Source organism: Ixodes scapularis, unplaced genomic scaffold (assembly GCF_016920785.2).
Source record: "Ixodes scapularis isolate PalLabHiFi unplaced genomic scaffold, ASM1692078v2 PGA_scaffold8__174_contigs__length_109621045, whole genome shotgun sequence".
In the NCBI taxonomy this organism is placed as follows: domain Eukaryota; kingdom Metazoa; phylum Arthropoda; class Arachnida; order Ixodida; family Ixodidae; genus Ixodes; species Ixodes scapularis.
The window spans coordinates 64,751,059-64,769,285 of record NW_024609883.1 but is presented as its reverse complement, the minus strand read 5'-3'; the positions used below and the strand labels follow the sequence as shown (position 1 = coordinate 64,769,285).

General features: G+C 45.6%; 1 long non-coding RNA gene across 1 annotated transcript; it reads left to right on the top strand.

Moving 5' to 3' along the window:
* Positions 1-7,761, top strand: LOC120837303. The gene is made up of 5 exons (XR_005714844.3): positions 1-73; positions 5,429-5,475; positions 6,071-6,102; positions 6,179-6,227; positions 7,563-7,761. It is a non-coding gene; the product is annotated as an uncharacterized LOC120837303 (long non-coding RNA).
* Positions 7,762-18,227: the final 10,466 nt, after the last annotated feature.

Sequence of the window (18,227 nt, the reverse complement as noted above, 5' to 3'; positions counted from 1 at the left end):
GGACCCTTTCTGGAGGGCCGGCTTCGTCAGACCCCTGCAGCTTTCAGAGTCCCTGCGGCGACAAACTTTGGAGGTGCGTTAACCGCTGGTTCAGTAGAGAAAAGAATTAAAAAGCTGCTGCATACTTTATTGCGTTTGTGACAGGCATAGCTGAAAGCAAATTCATGCTTTCAAAGGTGAAACTTCTATGGTTGTTGATTTGCCTCAAAATTGATTTCGCAAAGTTATTGGACGTTCGAATTTGGTCCGCACCGTTGTTTTCAAACCGAAGGGCTCTGCTGGCAACACAAAACGTAACAGATTTTTTTTTCGTGTTATTCCCAGTCTGTTATTAGCCATCATTCATTCATTCATTCATTCATTCATTCATTCATTCATTTGTCTATTTTTGTGCTTATGAACAGCTTTTGCCTTTGTAATGATGCACAATTAAGATATAGCAAAAAGAAAGGAATAATTCTACAGACTGACAAGAGAAAACCGTGAACGCTACAAAAGATGGTTTAAATTTTATAGATTTGTAAGAGAAAACTTGAATGCTGCAAAAAATGGGTTAAAAACGTCAATGCAGGAATCGTCGAAAGTATTATACAAGGTCTGAATGCGTGTCATGAGGCAGGTTTGGAAGAATTGATCGACATAAAATGGAAGAGAAATTCGCAAAAATTTTCTCGGAACATGAATATTTATCGCTGAAGTTAGGTCAGGGCAATCAATGACTCCGTGGAGGCATTTGAACAAAAATGTATGAGATCTCTGTCGCGTCGTCTGGCCATCAAAGTAGAACAATTGTATCGTTCTAAAAGTTGTCTATATTCAAGGTAAACAGTGCGACCGACATACCGGCAGTAAAAAATTCGAAAGAAACGTTTCTGGACAATTTCTATCGACTCTTGGTACGTACGCCCAAAAGAATTCTACACAACAAAAGAAAAATCCAGCTTACACCTGATTAATGAAAAGTATAATTGCATAATACAAGCCGACATGGAAAACTCACGTGTAATTCTGGATATGATTATAAAGGGTATAACCGTTAATATATATCCACGTTGTACTTTGTGCAGTACAACTTGTTCCCAACAAATTTCAGGAAGTTCGTTGGCGTGGATTGAATGTTGGGAACGACAAAGATTCGCGACATACTTTGTTTTTTTCTAAACTGCCTGCTCGACCTGCAAGTTCGCCAACACGCGACGCCGCTCCACTGAAAGGCACCGGAAACTTAAACATTGGTTTTGGTATACGTTGTGGCGTGTTCTCAGCAATTCTAAACTCAGGAATAATGAATAGCACGCCGGGAAGTATAAAGTCAGGGTATGCCGAAAATGCGGTTATTTCGAGTAGAATAAAAAAAGAAAACCGCTAGAGCCTCCGTTTAAAATTGTGTTGGTCACTGTGGAATGCCGCCGAGACGGAACCCTACTGAGATGCCTTGTCTAAGGGGTGATTCCGCTGGTCGATTTGGAGTGTTACGAAAAGCGCTCCGTACTCACGTTTTTTTAGATACTAGCAGCTCGCTCTATCGTGTGGGCCAGCATGCTAGGACACAATGCACACCAAAACCAGTCCTTGAGAATAAGTGATCAGAATTCCTCAGAACACACGAAGTGGCTGTCTAGCCTTGTGCTGTTCCGTTGTATAGGCAGCCGACTTGCTAGCATAACAGCTCTGCATTAGCAACTCAAAGTCCAAATTACAGGGCCCAGTAAAGAAAATAAAACCGTTTTTATTCGTCCTCGGGAGCTACCATGTATTCAGCCTGCTATTGGCGACTTCAGCGAAATCGACGCCGCGTAGCGGCAACGACGAGAAGCTCGGGAAAGGAGGTCGTTTCGACTCCGTTGTCTGCAGTCGCTGCTTGGTTCTCGTCGTTCCCAGTAATTATTTTTATGCTTCCGTCGTGTCATTCCTGCGCACTGACTAGAAAAATCTTTCTACCGTCGAAAAATCGCTTTATTCTCCTATGTAACACCGATTTTACGCTGCAGTGAAAGAAATTTATGGTGGTCCGCGTGCTGAAAGACGAAAACGACCTCCTTTCGTCCGCCATTTTGCCTGACCAGCGCGCCCCCTATAGTTCGCTGGAGTCGCGAATAGGGAAAGAAAGGTCGGGGAGGAGGAAGCAGACAGAATGCTGGAGAGAGATTTCCCCTTCTCCTCTCCAGCATTCCGTCTGCCCCCCCCCCCCCCCCCCCCCCCCCCCCCAAGCCTTCCTCTTCCTCATCCTACGGTTTCCTACCTTCTTGAGCTGTAACTTATTATACCACATTCAGCACCATGTATTCAGCCTACAACCACAGTCAACAGCAACTCGCCCAAAAATCAGCACTGAATAAATGAACTATGCATCTATCGCAGAAGGTTGAAATTGTGAGGGTGATGTTAGCGGCGGTGATGGAATGCAAATGTTTGAGAACATGACGTACTGGAATCAAAAGATAGATCAGGAGAACGAAGTTTCTCTTTGTGCCGACGTGTACTTAGACAGGCCATTCGTCAAACCCGTAACATTTATTTCGGTGATAAAAAAAAAAAAAAAAATAAAGGCGCTACGGGCCTGAATAGGCCTCTTCTTTGGACTCAATAAAGTTATTTCCTCCTCCTCCTCCTCTGCAAGGAAACATTTTTGTATTTCTTGCAGCATTTTTTTTTTTTTTTGAAATAAATGTCATGCGCACCCACAATGCTACTTTTTGATTTGACGAATATTACGCCAAGGTAGACCTCGGTAACCGGAGAAATTTCGTCGTTCTGTTTTAGCTTTCAATGCCGATAACGTCGTATGCTCGCCAACTTTCGCAGTCTACCACTAACGCTAGCGTCAGATGTTTACACGGGGCTTCAACTTTCTGCGAGGGCCGAAAAACAAGGTTTCGTTTTTTCTACCAGATTTGATGCGTTAGTTGTTGTACCCAATTGTCAGCAGCTGTTGGAGAGGAATGCCAGTAACCACTTGTGACACTGCCCGATGAAGTGCACATAAAGTATTGAATGTTTAACCCTTATTCGGGCAGTCATTCAAAAATGGAACTAAAATTATATCACAATCAGTATTTCCTTAAGGAACCAATTCAAGCACCAAAACATTATTTTTTGTGGCATTTTATTTCACATTTAAGAGATAGGACATGTATCTCCCAGTGCACACTGCCCGTTAGGGGATAACAAAATGTTGAATATTTGAAACAATAATTACTTCTTGTGGTACAACCTGAAGCAGTTTCTTGGGGACTTTCCCGTCACTATGCAAAGCCTAACTTTGCACTTTTCACAGGCAATTGATGTTTGGCCGCTTGGGCAGTACCTGCAGCGACCTTTGCCTTCCAGTGTTGGTAGGTGACCCACACCGTCGTAGCGGACATCGGTGACAGGTGCTGCCGTGGTCTGCATTCTTGGGCGCTGCGCCGCAGGTTCTTCATCGAGGGTGGAAGAAGGTCTCCCTCTTTTCGGGGGGCTTGCATGCATCAAAGCTTCTGAAACAGCGAGTCGAAATTGTTTCAGTCGCATTGCCTTCACGCCAGTGAGGTTTGACTGTCGTCGGTGTAGTAGCCAAGCGTTGTTCACGGATATATCGAGAAGCTGGCTGAAGATGCCTAAGTACCATCGCTTTGTGCGGAATGGGGTGCGATAAAGCGCTGCGTACATGTCTGCAAGGTCAACACCGCCCATGTGAATGTTGTACTGTTTCACAATTTGTGGGCAAGAAACTGGAATCTTTTGACGCTCCTTCTTGTCAAACCTGTTCGCTGTTTCCACTGGGTCTTGTGAGACACAAGAGCTTGCAACTATTACAGTCTTGTTGCCAGCCCATTTCACGACTGCAAGTCCTGCCACATTGTCCACTTTGTAGTCAAAGCTGCCTCTTCCGTCCTTCAGCAGTGACTTGTCATCCTTTAGGGAGCAGCCTCGAAGCCTGTTGCTTCGAATGGTGCCGAGACTGTGCAAAGAATACCTTTCTTTCAGTCGTGAGATCAGTTCCAGCGAGGTGAAGAAATTATCAAAGTAGACGATGCTCTCATTTGGACGAGAAATGCTCTCGCACAAGTGCAACACAACCTTTGCGCCGAGACCAAGCGCCTCTTCCTCAAGTCTGATACCTTCGAATGTTGTTGCGCCGGTGTACAGAATGAAGTCATGAACCATCCCAGAAACACCCGCACGTACAAACAGTTTGAAGCCCCACTTTTTAGGTTTTTTGGGGAGGTACTGCCTCAGGTTCCCCGCCTTTTTACCCTTGTACGGGATCATCATCTCATCAATGGAGAAGAGATTTTCGCTCTCTGTGGCCTTGCATTTGCTCCAAATGTGCTCAAGCACAGGTTTTATCTTGTAGGCTCAGTCAGTTTCAACTGGCTGGAGGTTATCAATAAAATGGATGAACCTTCGGAGCTTCTTGAACCGTTTTACAGGCATCACATTGGCGATCTTGTCACATCTTGTTTGATTGGCCCACTAGTCTTCAAACGAAGGCATCCCGACGACGCCCATCATAAGAAGAATTCCGATGAAGGACCTTAACTCTGCAACGTTCGTGTTGATTGAGCATCCGGTCTGTTGAGTGGAATACAGATTTGTCTCGTAAACCACCTTCTCAATGAACTCATCGCCAAAATACATCTGAAAATACTGCAGTGGAGTGAGATCTTCCGGTGCAAGCTCAAACTGCGGTTCTGGAGCTCGGAAGTCGTGGTTGAAACTTGTCTTTCTCCATTTGTACTTGTCACCTTGTTTCGACGAGGCGGCGTTCTTTGGCAATTCGGCTTCGTCTTCCGAGAGGGATTCTTCTACTTCCAAGCTTCTACTCCTTGCCTTGAAGCTGGTGTCATCATTGTCCGTGTCCGTTTCATCATCGCTTGATGAGTCGACGTCGGATATTCCACCTTCAGGAGGGATCACTGTGGCTCTCTTTCTCAATTGTGAGCCATAAAATGTCCTTGCAGTTAGCTCCTGCACAAAACAAAAATAAAAAAAAAACATTGGAAAAACGTATACAAAACAGTGGAACGAATACCCCAAACGTGCAGTGTATCCTGTGAGATACACACGGATTATCACCCTGCTTTGCATAATTGGATCGGGGTATTCGATTAAAAATACATCACCAAAGTGTTTGCACACTTTTGTATAAAATCGCAATGTTAGATTTTGATTACCGTTTCAACGTTTAGAGTACAAAGTAGCACTTGCCGTGGACACGTGGACGCCAGCACTGGTCGACGCCATGTTCTGTCACTCACGAAGAAACACTTGCTGTAGGCTCCGGGAGGTGGCGCTAGGTGTCTCGGCCGCCGCGGAGGATGTGTCCCATGAGATACATTGCCCATTTGAGGGAGTATATATTTACAGTGATTTTTATTTGTGCGTTTTAAGTCTGTATCCCCGGAGATACAATAAACGAAAGAGGGTTAATGGTGTTACCTTTCAGGCACAACCGATGTCCGTCAACGGTTCCTTCAGGCAGCAGCACTGGGCGTATGCAAAGAATTCTCACTCTTTTCAATGCGTAGGGGCTCTCGGGTACTGAGTGTCCGTGGATGTAACACCGATGTCGTCAGTGTCACGTGACGTCGTCCAAAAGGCGCTCTAAATTCATATGTCTCACGTGACGCTAATGACTTCATATATAAGTGCATTCACAAAACCATGGCAGTCGGCCCATGGTTGTGTTCTTAGTGAGTTTGCAAAAGAATTGCGAAGAGGCCCTATCAATGGGGTGGCACTCAGTTGGTCTAACGACGTTTTAGGGAACTTTCCATCGAATGACAGTTTAGCGAATGGCCGGCCACCGCGAAGCGACGTTTATGGGTGCGCCAAGTGGGTTAACATTTCCGTAATGCGCCGCCGCAGACTGTCACCGCTAAGCGGCGTGAACACAGGGAAGGGAGGGGGGGGGGGGGGGATTACGCACGATTTTGGTATTGCTAAAACGTCGATTCGCTCAAACAGCGCTGTTCGCTAAAACGTCATTTGCTCACGTGATGTCTACCCTATAAATGCTAAGCATTCAAAATGTATTCGGGAAGTGCCGAAGAGACACGAGCCATGACAAATTACTTTTTTTTTGCAGGGGTTCAGTCAGTTTATAGCCCATCGATAAAGGTGAGGCGACGATCAGTACGACATATTGCGTCGATCTTCACGAGGAATTTCTCATTTTTTGTTTTTATTTTAACAGCTTCTTCAAACCCCATATGGTCATTTCTGAGAGTGTTTCAAGTTGCGAGGTCAGTATTCTTGTCAAGTCTTTGCTTACACACAACACTGACTCCATGATCAAAAGAAAAGACAAGTACCAGAAAGCTCGAAGACAAAAGCAGCTCGGCTGTGGAAGCAGCTTGAGCATACCGGTTTTGATTCTGGTAATAATTCCCCGTCTTTTAATATAGCAGGTGTTTTAGCAAAGACCTTCAGAAATCCCTAAAAATAGGGTGGCTGAAAAAACAAATTTCCGGGAACAAATTTTCAGCCACGGCGGACATCAGGGATAAAAAAAGAACATGCTAATTATCTTAATAATTAACAAAAATTTTCTAACTTTGCAATTAAAGAAAATAAATATACGATTCCAATCAGAAACCTACTTAGTATCATCGAAAACCACTAAATCAACTAATTATAGAAAAATGCACGGCGCAGAGCACGTCGTGCAAAACTATTTCTATAAATAGATCACTCTAGCGGATCACATATCCCATGGATAAAAATATCAACATACCCGTAAAGTTCCGAGAGGACGCCCACCCCCGAGAGATCGCCCATCTCGTTTTTCTGGCTAAATATCTAACATAAAAATTCCGGAACACCGCCCACCCCCAATTCCCATCGGACGTCACGCGATCTCCAACGAGAATCGCATCAACCGCGCAATTTGCTGTGCCGGCGCGTCCGACAAGCAAGTTCATAGCGGGTTCCCGCGTTTTTGGTCCGCGATCTGCGCGCGCAATATCGGCTCACTCGGGTTGCTCCCGCATGTATGTTGCACCGTGAAATGCGAATCTGCTCCGTCCGCAATCTGCGGTATCCGTTCCCGTCCTCCGTGACATAAAGTTTGTAGCGGATTCCCGCGTTTTTGTTCGCGATCTGCGCGCGCGATATCGGTTCCCGTGACAGGCGAGTTTGTAGAGGGTTCCCGCGTGTTTGTTGCACCACAAAACTTGAACCTGCTGCGTCTGCGATATTCGTTCCCGTGAGATGCGAGTTTTCGGTGGGTTTCCACGAGTCCTTCCTACCGTGAAACGCGACCTGCGGTATCCTTTCCCGGAGTTCGTAGCCGATTCCCGCGTGTTTATCGCATCGTGAAAAACGCGAATTTGCGGTGTCTGCGTTCATGCGGTATCCGTTCTCGCGTCACGTGGTTTGTAGCGGGTGCCAGACTGTTTATAATTAATTTTTGATAAAGTTTTGCTGTGGCATCCCCAAAGATAGCCCATCCCATGTTTTTCACCATTTATCTCTTCATTTTTGGTGGGCGTTCTTTGGGAACTTTACGCTAATCAGCTAACATCTTACTGTAGAATTCTGCTTGATGAGAACTAACTGAAAGTGGTAATATTTTTCAGGTGCAACTTCAACTGATAACAAGGACGTTATCTTCAGAAACCAGGACAAGGGCTCCATGAGCTTCATTTAACTTTCTTTTATAGTCATTTCATTACTCATCATTATGAGTTACTACAGACAATATGAAAGGTTCTCATAGCAAGCACCATCTAATAGTGAGTAAACCTTCTCTCATAGCTAAGCTATTTGGTATATCACTTCCAAATTCCATTATTTAGGTCAATAAAATATCGAGACCCATTCCGTGTTGACATAGTCACCTTCTTGTTTGGCATTCCATACGAGCATTTGATGCCCTATCGATCACCTTTCTTTAGCTGCGTCTTACAAATATGATTTGTTTGATGATTGATGCCATGCACATTACACTAGTCATCATTACAACGTTTCGGAACATTGTTACACATAATCGCAAGAAGTAAAGAGAAGACACATAGTGAAATTGATTTTATAAAGCAGTTTTTATGTGCAGTATTCTTTATAAAATGTAATCTCTTGGTTTCCTTGCAAATGAACAAAATATGTGAGGTTTCATGTCAGCAAGGATCACTTCAGAAATCTTTTTTTCTTTTTGCAAACTAGTTAGAAGCCCTCTTCAACATTAAAACGTTTCCAACAGAAACATTGACCGCCTCCCAACTTCATGCCTTTTTTGTGCACCTAAAGAATTTACCTTCTTTTAAATAAAACAAATATAGAGAAAATTGGTCACGAGACTCATTTTGAGTATTGGGAGGTGCTTCGATGTCAGGCCAAGATAGAAGCAGGGTTCGGAATGGCGTCTCTCTAAAGATGAGTCTCACAGCATACTGTCTAAAAGTTTTTCTTTTTTTTTCTTTTTTGGAAAAATTCATTTTAAGGCATTAGCAAAACAGTTTAAGAGTTTAAGACTTTAATCCCATGAGTTCACGAAATCTTCAGCTAGAAACATTTAATGCAGCCGCAATGAGGCTAAAGTCAGTGACTAAAATTATGGGGCTATGCTCACTATGACATCATGGGGCTGTATCACACTTAACTCACACAGTACTGATCAGCTTCCTTGTTAGCCATATGTCTTTGGGAAAGCTTTTTTGCAACTAGAATGTCTGCTACCACCGGAAGCCAAATTTCACCTAAGTGGCAGAGATCACTTTTGAATCGTGCAGCAAATATGGACGCAGTGTGAATATGTTAAACTGCAGTCCATAGGCATTGCTAAGCGTCATGAAGTAGTCAATCATGTAGTTTAACATCTGAGACTATAGTGCAGAAAAGACAGTTTTTTTTTTCCTTTTCTGCACCACACTCTTGGGTGTTAAACGACATGATTAGCTACCACCAGCTCGCTTCGCACTTAGTTTTTAATGCGAAAGCATTAACTGTCTCATGGAGGGAGCCGAAGTCATCAGCTTTGAAACCGTGCCCAACGGCACCTTAAATCCTTTCTCCAAGTGAAGCCAGCTCCCAGCTATGGTACCACGCGAAAAGCCTAGCCAATCGGCACCTAAATTCCCCGATCCCAAAGGAGCGTAGTAAAGATGATGGATTTTCGGTTTCGGTCCCATTGGCTGGCGCGTGTCGACGAGGCTCCCATTGGCCGCTGTGCGTCAGTTTCAACGACCGCTCTCCCCATGGCGCTGCTGGTCTGTCAGCGCGCCGCTAACACAGAGCGTCTAAGGTCAGAGCGGCGAGAAGAGGCGCCCCCTCCTCGCCGACAGAGCGCGCCGCTCTGCGGTCCGACGCATATACCCTGCAGACGGAATAAGAGAGCGGAAAAATGATGTACATGCTTTCACATTCACAACTCGTAAGAAGTGCTTAGGCGTACGGGGAGCATTTTTTCACACGAAGCAGTCAGTAAGGTATTTACAGCTGGCAATGTCATTATGATTAGAAGCTGATCAACGGGCAAAATAGCGTGCAATTTTGACATTCAGAACGCTATTGCCTCAAAATTGCCTGTTGTCGTCTTTTTTTTTCTTTTTTTTTTTTTATGAATGAGCTATTGCTGACAGGCAACTTTTTGTTGAGTGCCTTTTCAGTCCCACGACAGTTAGAATTAAAGTTTGTACAGATCTTTATTCAAAAACTGTTAGTAAAGTGCTGGTTTCTATTTCATACAATGCGGTGCTGTGAATTCAAATGTGCAATATCACGCACTGCTTCTCCATCAACACCACTTTTATATATGGTTGTTGGTGATGGGGTCATGTGACTGCCCAATGTAAAATGCACCCAGAATGAAGCCAAATGCTTTCACATCTCTAAGGAGGTTCTATCCACTGGTGCCTACATGCATACACTGACAGAGCTCGTAGCATGGGTGAGAAGTTAAATTCCTGGCCCTTCTACAGTGATGATGATGAGACTAGAACTAATATTTCACGTGATTATCACATTTTGCCACACGTTGGCAAGTTAGTAATGTTCATCACGTTCCCAAACAAACAGCTTTCTAAAACACGATGCTTCAAAGAATAGCCATCATAACATATAACAGCTTTTTTTTAAAGTTTTTTCACAAAGCAAGATTATGCACATGTTCGGCTGGGTGTACATGTTCGGCTGGAGGGACAGCTCTACCACTACGCACCCCTGCACTGCAAGGTGACAGGGGGAACATTTACGGCAGAATAGAGCGCGAAAGGAATGCTACTTGGCTTTCAAATTCATTTCTGCACACTTTCTAGTTGCACACGGCCATTCTTTTGTTTTCACTCGTGAAAAAGGAATGATGGAGCCCATTCTGCAAAGTATGTTTGGAAAAGTTGTCGCTGGAGGTGTCGCAGGTTGCGTCGCAAATCTTATTGACAAGGTATTTTTAGGAAAGCAAAGCGTGAAAACGATATGGTTTCAATCTTTAAAAGAGCCCTGCCCTTACCTACACTCCAGGTTTAGAGTGTTTATGTTAAATCAGACTGTCTGTATCTTTGCTTTAATGCCACGTAGATGCTGCGAGGCACCGATTTCAAACACCGCGCTTGTCACTACCCTCGCTACGATGTCAAGGGCACGTCTCTGACTGGTGTCTTTACCGCGTCCTCATTTGTGGCCCTTCCATTTTCACACGATGACGTCACACTCCTGTCATGCTGTCGCCTGCCGCGACCCTGGTGGTGACGTATGCAACAACGGAGGCAGATGCCTGTTTTACTGTAGCTCGTTCTACAGCCCGACAGTCCGCCGAAACTTCAGCAGCCAGGGGTCTGGATGCCACGACGACAGAGACAGCTCATACTTTTTTGCCAGAGCTTTTACAACCAAGAGCCAGGATCGAGACATCGGACAACGTGACACGTTGGCTCATGTGACACAATCTGTGACTTCTCCGGGACCGGTTTAAACATGTGGGCAGTATATATGATGCACCGGCTAAAGGGGCGGTGCAACAATGTTCTGACTTCTGACCATCTGGCCGGTTCTTGGAGTTGGTCCGGCGGATGTACACTGCGGCGAGATGCCGCGTTGGTTTCCATATGCCGGCAACTCAGTTCAATCGGACCTAACCTAACAAAACCCTATGTAGCTTAACTAGGGTGACCAGACGTCCCGCTTTGGGCGGGACAGTCCCGTTTTTGAGATTCATTTATGTTGTCCCGTCATTTTGATGGAAGAAGCCTCGCGCCCATGGTCGCTAAAACGTGCACACCCTCAAAAAAAAAAAAAAAAAAGGTATCACCTTACACCCTTTTGTTTCATGTAATGCACCCTAAAACTTCAGTCCGACGTACAGCGCACTATAGTCGAACAGACGGCCCCAAATTGTACGAGGGGCTTCGCTTCATAACGGTGCGATGGAACTTGTTAAATAGTTAAAGTACGTATGAAAGACCACAGAAAGAACACTGAGCTTTTGCAGTAGGGCCAAGAAAAGCCCAATTATTTTTGTTTTTGTCTTTTGTAGTCAGTAACACGTACATTACTTATTTTAAAAAGTTGTACCACACGGCTATCAAACCTCTCGTGAAAGTTGGTACCGTCCGTTCGACGTCTGTTAGCTGTACGCCTAACTGAAGTTTTAGGGTGCCTTATATGGGACGAAGGGTGTAAGAATACACCCTTTTTGCTGAGAGTGCATTTGAGAAATCAGTACTAAGTAAATGGGAGTAAACCCACAAAATGTTTATTCCGTGGAAACGCGATTCTATAAAAATAAATATAAATGGAAATATTATCCCCCCTACAGCCAAGGAGATTAGAAGGGTAGGAGGGGGCATGACGTCAGCCGTGTAGCCTCCACAAGCCAAGCTCCGTTGACGCCTCGCCTCTTTCTCATTTTCCTCCTTACCCTCCTCACTTATCGGCCCAGCACGTGACGTACCGGACGTGACCTACCGGACCTTCGATCTGATAAAACCTACCGGACGGAGCGCGCGCAAGCCTGCAAGGAGTCCTACTACAATCAACGGTCCATTTCGCACGTGACATGTCACGGGCACCAATTGCCAGCGAGATCTGGGGGTCACGTTGGGCACAACATCGTTTAAACTTTTTATGACTAGGCTTCACACACGTTGCAACGCGCCCCCTCCTAGTACTTCTAACCTCCTTGCATACAGCACAATCTCCAGCTAGGGGTGTCGCGAACTTTTGTCGACCCAGATTTTTAGGTCGAACTTTCGGGGTTCAACTGGGTCGAACCGGTTCGACGAACCTTCGACCTTTTCACCAGATTCGACCGGTTCGACTTTGTGGACAGTGTGGCCAGACCTTGATACAAGCATGTTTAGGTTTGGAGAATGTCTTTTTTTAAGAAAAGGGTTATTTTATTTTATAAACAGTTGCAATTAAAAGAAACTAATTCTAATCACTGAAGAGATTAATAACTTAAATTTTTTGTACTGTATTAAGTGAAATAACCAATCAGTGCTGCCCTTAATTTATCCCTTAGCCATTACCATCCAATCCGAAGCCAACTGGCCAGCCTGTCGCGCATGCGCACACGAGTCGAACTTCAATACAAGGTTCGTCGAATTTTCCACTAAAAGTTCGAAAAAGTCGAACCTGGTCGAACTCGAACCTCGGCCGGTTCGCGACACCCCTATCTCCAGCTCTTTCCCTCGGTACATAACATGGTACCCCTGCCACAAAGCTGCCAGACTTTTCTTGTAGTACTACTGAATTTGACATGTTAGTTTGTCAAGGCTCCGTGTGAATACCGTTACGCTGCCACTCCGGGAATTCGTTGTAACTGCTGCTTCTGCTGACGGCGGCGTCTCTCTCCACGAGCCAGCCAATTCCGGCGTGAGCGCCGTTGTTAGGGGGTGTATCGCCTGCGCGTTAACAATATGCGGCCGGGCGGCGGTGCCCTTGATATCCCTTGGGCGCCGCCGGCCAGTGTTTTCTCTGCCCAGTGGTGGCTGTTTCAGGGGGAAGCAATATACATGCCTTGCCCCCCCCCCCCCACACACACACACACTCCAAAACACGGGGGGGGGGGGGGGGGGGGGGGGCAAGCGTCCCCCTTGCCCCCGCGGTTGGTACGCCCATGATACGTGAACTTTATTTGATGAAAAAGAAACACAACACATTAACGCAACTTCATTGTTCGGAAGCAAACACTAACTAAACTGGATATCATTAACCAGAAAGGTACAAATGCAGTACAGGAGACTAATAGTACGGCGCGAGGAGTTTGTTCTCCGTGTTCCGATAACAATACTTAGCGGACACACGTTGAAGATAATCGAATTGAGCACTTGTGTGGTGTGTGCCACTATGACCGTAATTATGGGCACGAATTATGTGTCTATAGACCCGTTGCTCTGGGGCAGGGGGCGCGAGCGGATCCGCAAGACGCGACCATGTTATGATGGCTGAACCATCCAGGTGGCTCTGTAACATTCGATTTTGCACGTGCCACGTTCGAATGCAAGCATCTGAAAATGCGCGATAACAAAACCTCTAAAAAATAAAAATTAAAAAAAGAATTATGCAGCTCGCGGCCGCAGCGTCTCATTAAACATTTCTTTCATCTTTGCCTTCTTTCATAGCTTCCACGAGCACGTATGTTTCACTTTACGTTATAGCAAAGCCGAAGCTACTCGCAAAAGCACGTCCTCCTGAAAGATGCTCGCACTGCACGAGCGCGCGTGCTTGACAGGGACGCTGAAAGCTCGCAGCTCGTTCTTGTAGCCTCTGCTACGCTGGCACCTAGAATGGAACGGAGTAGCGTATTGACGCATGTTCGAAACCCGAACCAAATATTCTATTTTGCTCGCCTGGAGCGCTGCTCAAAACTTGAGAGCTACGGGCCTATACCGAACAGGACGTACGGCATCTCTTGCGGTGATGAAAACATGCGCTTGTATTTCCACGTGCACCAAGCGTGCCTATTTTGGGTCGTAATCCGGAACCGAAATCAATCTTCCCGCGTTGTCTGGCTACCGTTCTCTATAAACATCCAAAATAATATAAAAAAGATGAAAATTTTTTATTGCTTTGATTACAATATTATTTCGTGCACCTTGGTGAACTTGGCGAATTTAATATCACAAAAAGTTGAAACACTCATAAACATGATCTGGCAACCATGGAAACGCTCCGAATCCGGGAGACAAAAGAAGGCCAAAACCTTGTGGTGATAGCGGAGGGACTGAACGATGTATTACGAGGGAACGGGGGAGGGGTGGGGAAGCAGTTGCGCAGGGGAGTGAGGGAGTTGAGGGCGACATCAGACAATGTAGAAATCCATGTCTGCACAGTGCCAGAGGTGAGGGGGCAGGGCGTTCACATCGAGAGAGCCGTGGTGGCCGCAAACCGAGACATCAGGAGACTGGGAAGGGAGATGGGTTTCGGGGTGATGGACATGAATTGGGAGGTGCGTAATAACAGAGCGAAGGCTTTCGAGGGGACCGGTATCCATTTCAGCCCCTACGTGGGGAGGGCCGTTGGGTGGCGGATGGCAGGGAAGGCGGTGGCTTTTTTAGGAGGCCCCAAAGCTCTAAGGGCGAAGAATCTTGCCAGAACGAGGCGAAGGGCCCGTAGGAGAGGGGAGGTGGGGTGGGCACATCAGAGGGACACCGGAGGGCAAAGGGGTAGAGGAGAGCGGCGATGTGGGTTTGGGGGAGGTGGCCAGGGAGGGTGGGAGGAAGCCACGCAGAAACAGGAAGAAGAAGCTACTTAACATAGCTTTCATAAATATGCAGGGGGGCAGGAACAGAATAAAGTGGGAGGAGATTGAGGAGCAATTAGAAAGCGAAAACTTTGCAGTGTATGGATTAGCAGAAACACATCTGAGGGATTTGGAAGAACCACCACACATACCGGGATATCATTGGATGGGATGCAACCGGGCCAACGGGGAACGCAAGGGAGGCGGATTAGGGATTTTAGTGAAGGGTCAGGAATGGGAAAGGGAACGAGAGAACTGCAGGGAACACATGTGGATCAAAGGCAATATTGGAGGTTTAGACACAATCCTGGGTTTTGTGTATCTAAAAACAGGGAGTGATGCAGGGGAGGAAAACGCAGAACACTTAACATGCATATCAGGAGACGTTAGGGAAATCGGCACTAACAAGGAAATAATTATCCTGGGGGACATGAATGCACATTTGGAAGACTTTGATGGACATACGGATACAACAGGGAGGATGTTAGAGGAGTTCTGTGAAGCTCTTGATCTGGTATTGGTTAACGCCCAGGTAAAATGTGATGGAAAAATAACATGGGAGAGAAAGAACTCACACTCGACTATCGACTACTGTTTAATGTCACGGAAGATATACAACAGACTTGGAGGTATGGAAATAGATGAGGAAAGCACAAAAAGTCTGGGGAGCGACCATAAGAGAATCAAGATCAGATTTGGTACAGTAAAATCAGAAACGCAAAATCAAAAACAAGAGGGTAGAAATAACTTAAATGATAAACAATTACAGGAGGTATCTAAGTGGATCGAGAACATAGTATCCAAGCTACCGGAAAGAGAATGGACATATGAAGACTTAGTTACTGTTTTCAAAAGAGGATTAGAGAAATATCGAACCAGACAAGGAGGAAGGAAACATAAACGCAAGCTCAAAAGCTGGTGGGATAAAGAGGTTAAGGCAGCAATATCGAGACGCCAAGCGGCATCTAGAGAACACAGATGGGCAAAAAAAAAGGGGGCCACTCCAGCCGAAGTGACAGCAAAATGGGAGGACTTTCAGGAACGAAAGCGGGAGGCATCAGCATTAATACAGGCCAAAATTGGGAGGGCAGGGGTCCAGTGGATGATAGAGATAAACCAAAAGGATAGGAATGCGGCAAAAAGGTTCTGGGAACACATCAGTGCGCAGGGAAAAAAGACTGAGGGGTACCAGCAGACACTAATCACACAGGAAGGGACAAAGGTAGAGGGGGAAGAGGCAAGGGAATACATTAGACATACAATCGAAGCAGCATTTTCAGAGCTAGAATCAGATCAGGCCATAGGGAATAATAGCATCTACACAACACAAGAGGAGGATCATAGTGAAGGAGAGGAAATGACCATAGGAGAATGGGAGAAAGCAGAAGGAAGGGTTCCGGCTGGAACTGCGACAGGTCCAGACGGCATACCAATGAGACTGATAAAAGTTCTAGGCCAAACAAGCAAATTGAAACTAAGGCAGGTGATTGACCAGATACTTATGGGAGGGGAGGTACCCAGTGACTGGAAATTGAGCAGGATGAGATTATTATATAAGGGCAGGGGAAACAAAGACAGTATCAAATCATACCGACCAATCACAGTAACTGCAGTAATATACAGACTAGCTATGCAAATCGTAAAAAGAAGAATGGAAGAATGGGCAGAGAGAAAGCAGATTCTGGGGGAGCTCCAAAACGGTTTCAGGATGGATAGACGATTAGATGATAACTTGTTCATAATCACTCAGTGCATAGAGATAGCAATGACAAGCCAAAGGCCATTATGGGTAGCATTTTTGGACATCAAAGGGGCATATGACAATGTGAATCAGGAAAAACTTTGGGAACAGCTAAAAGGGTATGGCCTAGGGGGAACCATGGTTAGGTTCCTAGAACGGGTTTATACGGAGAATAGGGTGATTATAAAATGGGAAGCCGAAACTACAAAACCAGCAGCAATAAAAAGAGGACTTAGACAGGGTTGCCCATTGTCTCCCCTGCTCTTTATGATATACCTCAGTGAGATGGAAAAAAGATTAGAACAGTGCAACCTAGGTTTTGACCTGAATTACATGGAGGAAGGACATAAGGTAAATCAACTATTGCCAGGGTTAATGTATGCAGACGACATTGTACTCGTATCAGAAAGCCGTGAGACAATACAGGAACTGATTAGGATTTGCAGCAGGGAAGGGGACAGTTTAGGACTAAAATTCAGTAGGGACAAGTCGGGTATAATAGTTTTCAACGATGAGAAGGGGGGACCCCTGGAGATACAGGACACAGTGATAGAACACGTAGAAAAGTACAAATATCTAGGGGTCTGGCTCAATGAAGGAAGGAAATATCTAGAGGAACACGAGGAGAATACAATTAGAAAAGGGAAAAGAAATTCATCTATTATGAAGCTCAAGGCACTATGGAACTATAACAGATATGAAGTGGTCAGAGGTATATGGAAGGGAGTGATGGTGCCAGGACTGTCATTTGGCAATGCAGTGCTGTGCATGAAATCTGAGGTTCAATCAGGGCTAGAAATTCGACAAAGAAGCGTAGGCAGATTGGCGCTGGGAGCACATGGAAAAACACCAAATGAGGGAGTACAGGGGGACATGGGATGGTGGTCTTTTGAGAGCAGGGAGGCAATTAGTAAGTTGAAATTTGAACAAAGGTTGACTGAAATGGAGGATACGCGGTGGGCACGTAAGGTATTCAAGTATTTATACATGAAAAGTTTAAACACAAAATGGACAAACCGAACCCGAAAGCTTACATTTAAATATCTACACACTGGTGATGGGGCTGAACAGACTACGTCAGTGAAAAAGAAGGTGAAAGAGGCGGAGAGGAAAATTTGGGAGGGGAGAATGCAGGAGAAATCAGCTTTAGCAGTGTACAGGTCACGAAAGCAGGAGATAAGAAAGGAAAAGCTATTCGACAATTCACTGGGAAGTGCTTTGCTGTTCGAGGCAAGAACGGGAGTTTTGAGGACAAGGACGTATAGGGCTAAATTTCAGGAGACCGACACATTATGTGCCGCCTGCCATAATGATAGCGAGACACTGGAGCACTTGGTTTTGAAGTGCACGAGGCTTCGTCCTGCCCTCCCTGAAGGGGTAACGGATTTGGCCGGGGCCCTGGGTTTCACTGGCGACGATGGAGGGATGGTAGGAAAAAAGATTACAGTGACAAAGAGACGATTAGAAGATTGGTGGAAATTATCTAGGGAAAATTAAATGATGGACAACTAACTAGCACAGCTGGGAACAGGCGGGACAGAGGAAAATTGGGACTCCCTCCCGCGTGGCTCCGGCCCAAAGTCTCAACCCTGTCTCCCAGTGGGTCCGGTGCTGGGGTAACGCCGAAAAGGTTTGACCAGAGGAAAATTGGCGACTCCCTCGCCGGGGGGAAGAGGCAGGGGGGTGATGTTTTTTTAGTTTTTTTGCCCGATCCCCCGAAGGTCATCCTGGTGATATCCCACACTGCCTGGTGATAGTTAGGGGGAGAAAAATTGGTCTTAAAAGGGCGGGAGGAATCACGTTTTTGTCTTTTTAGACTTAGGCTAG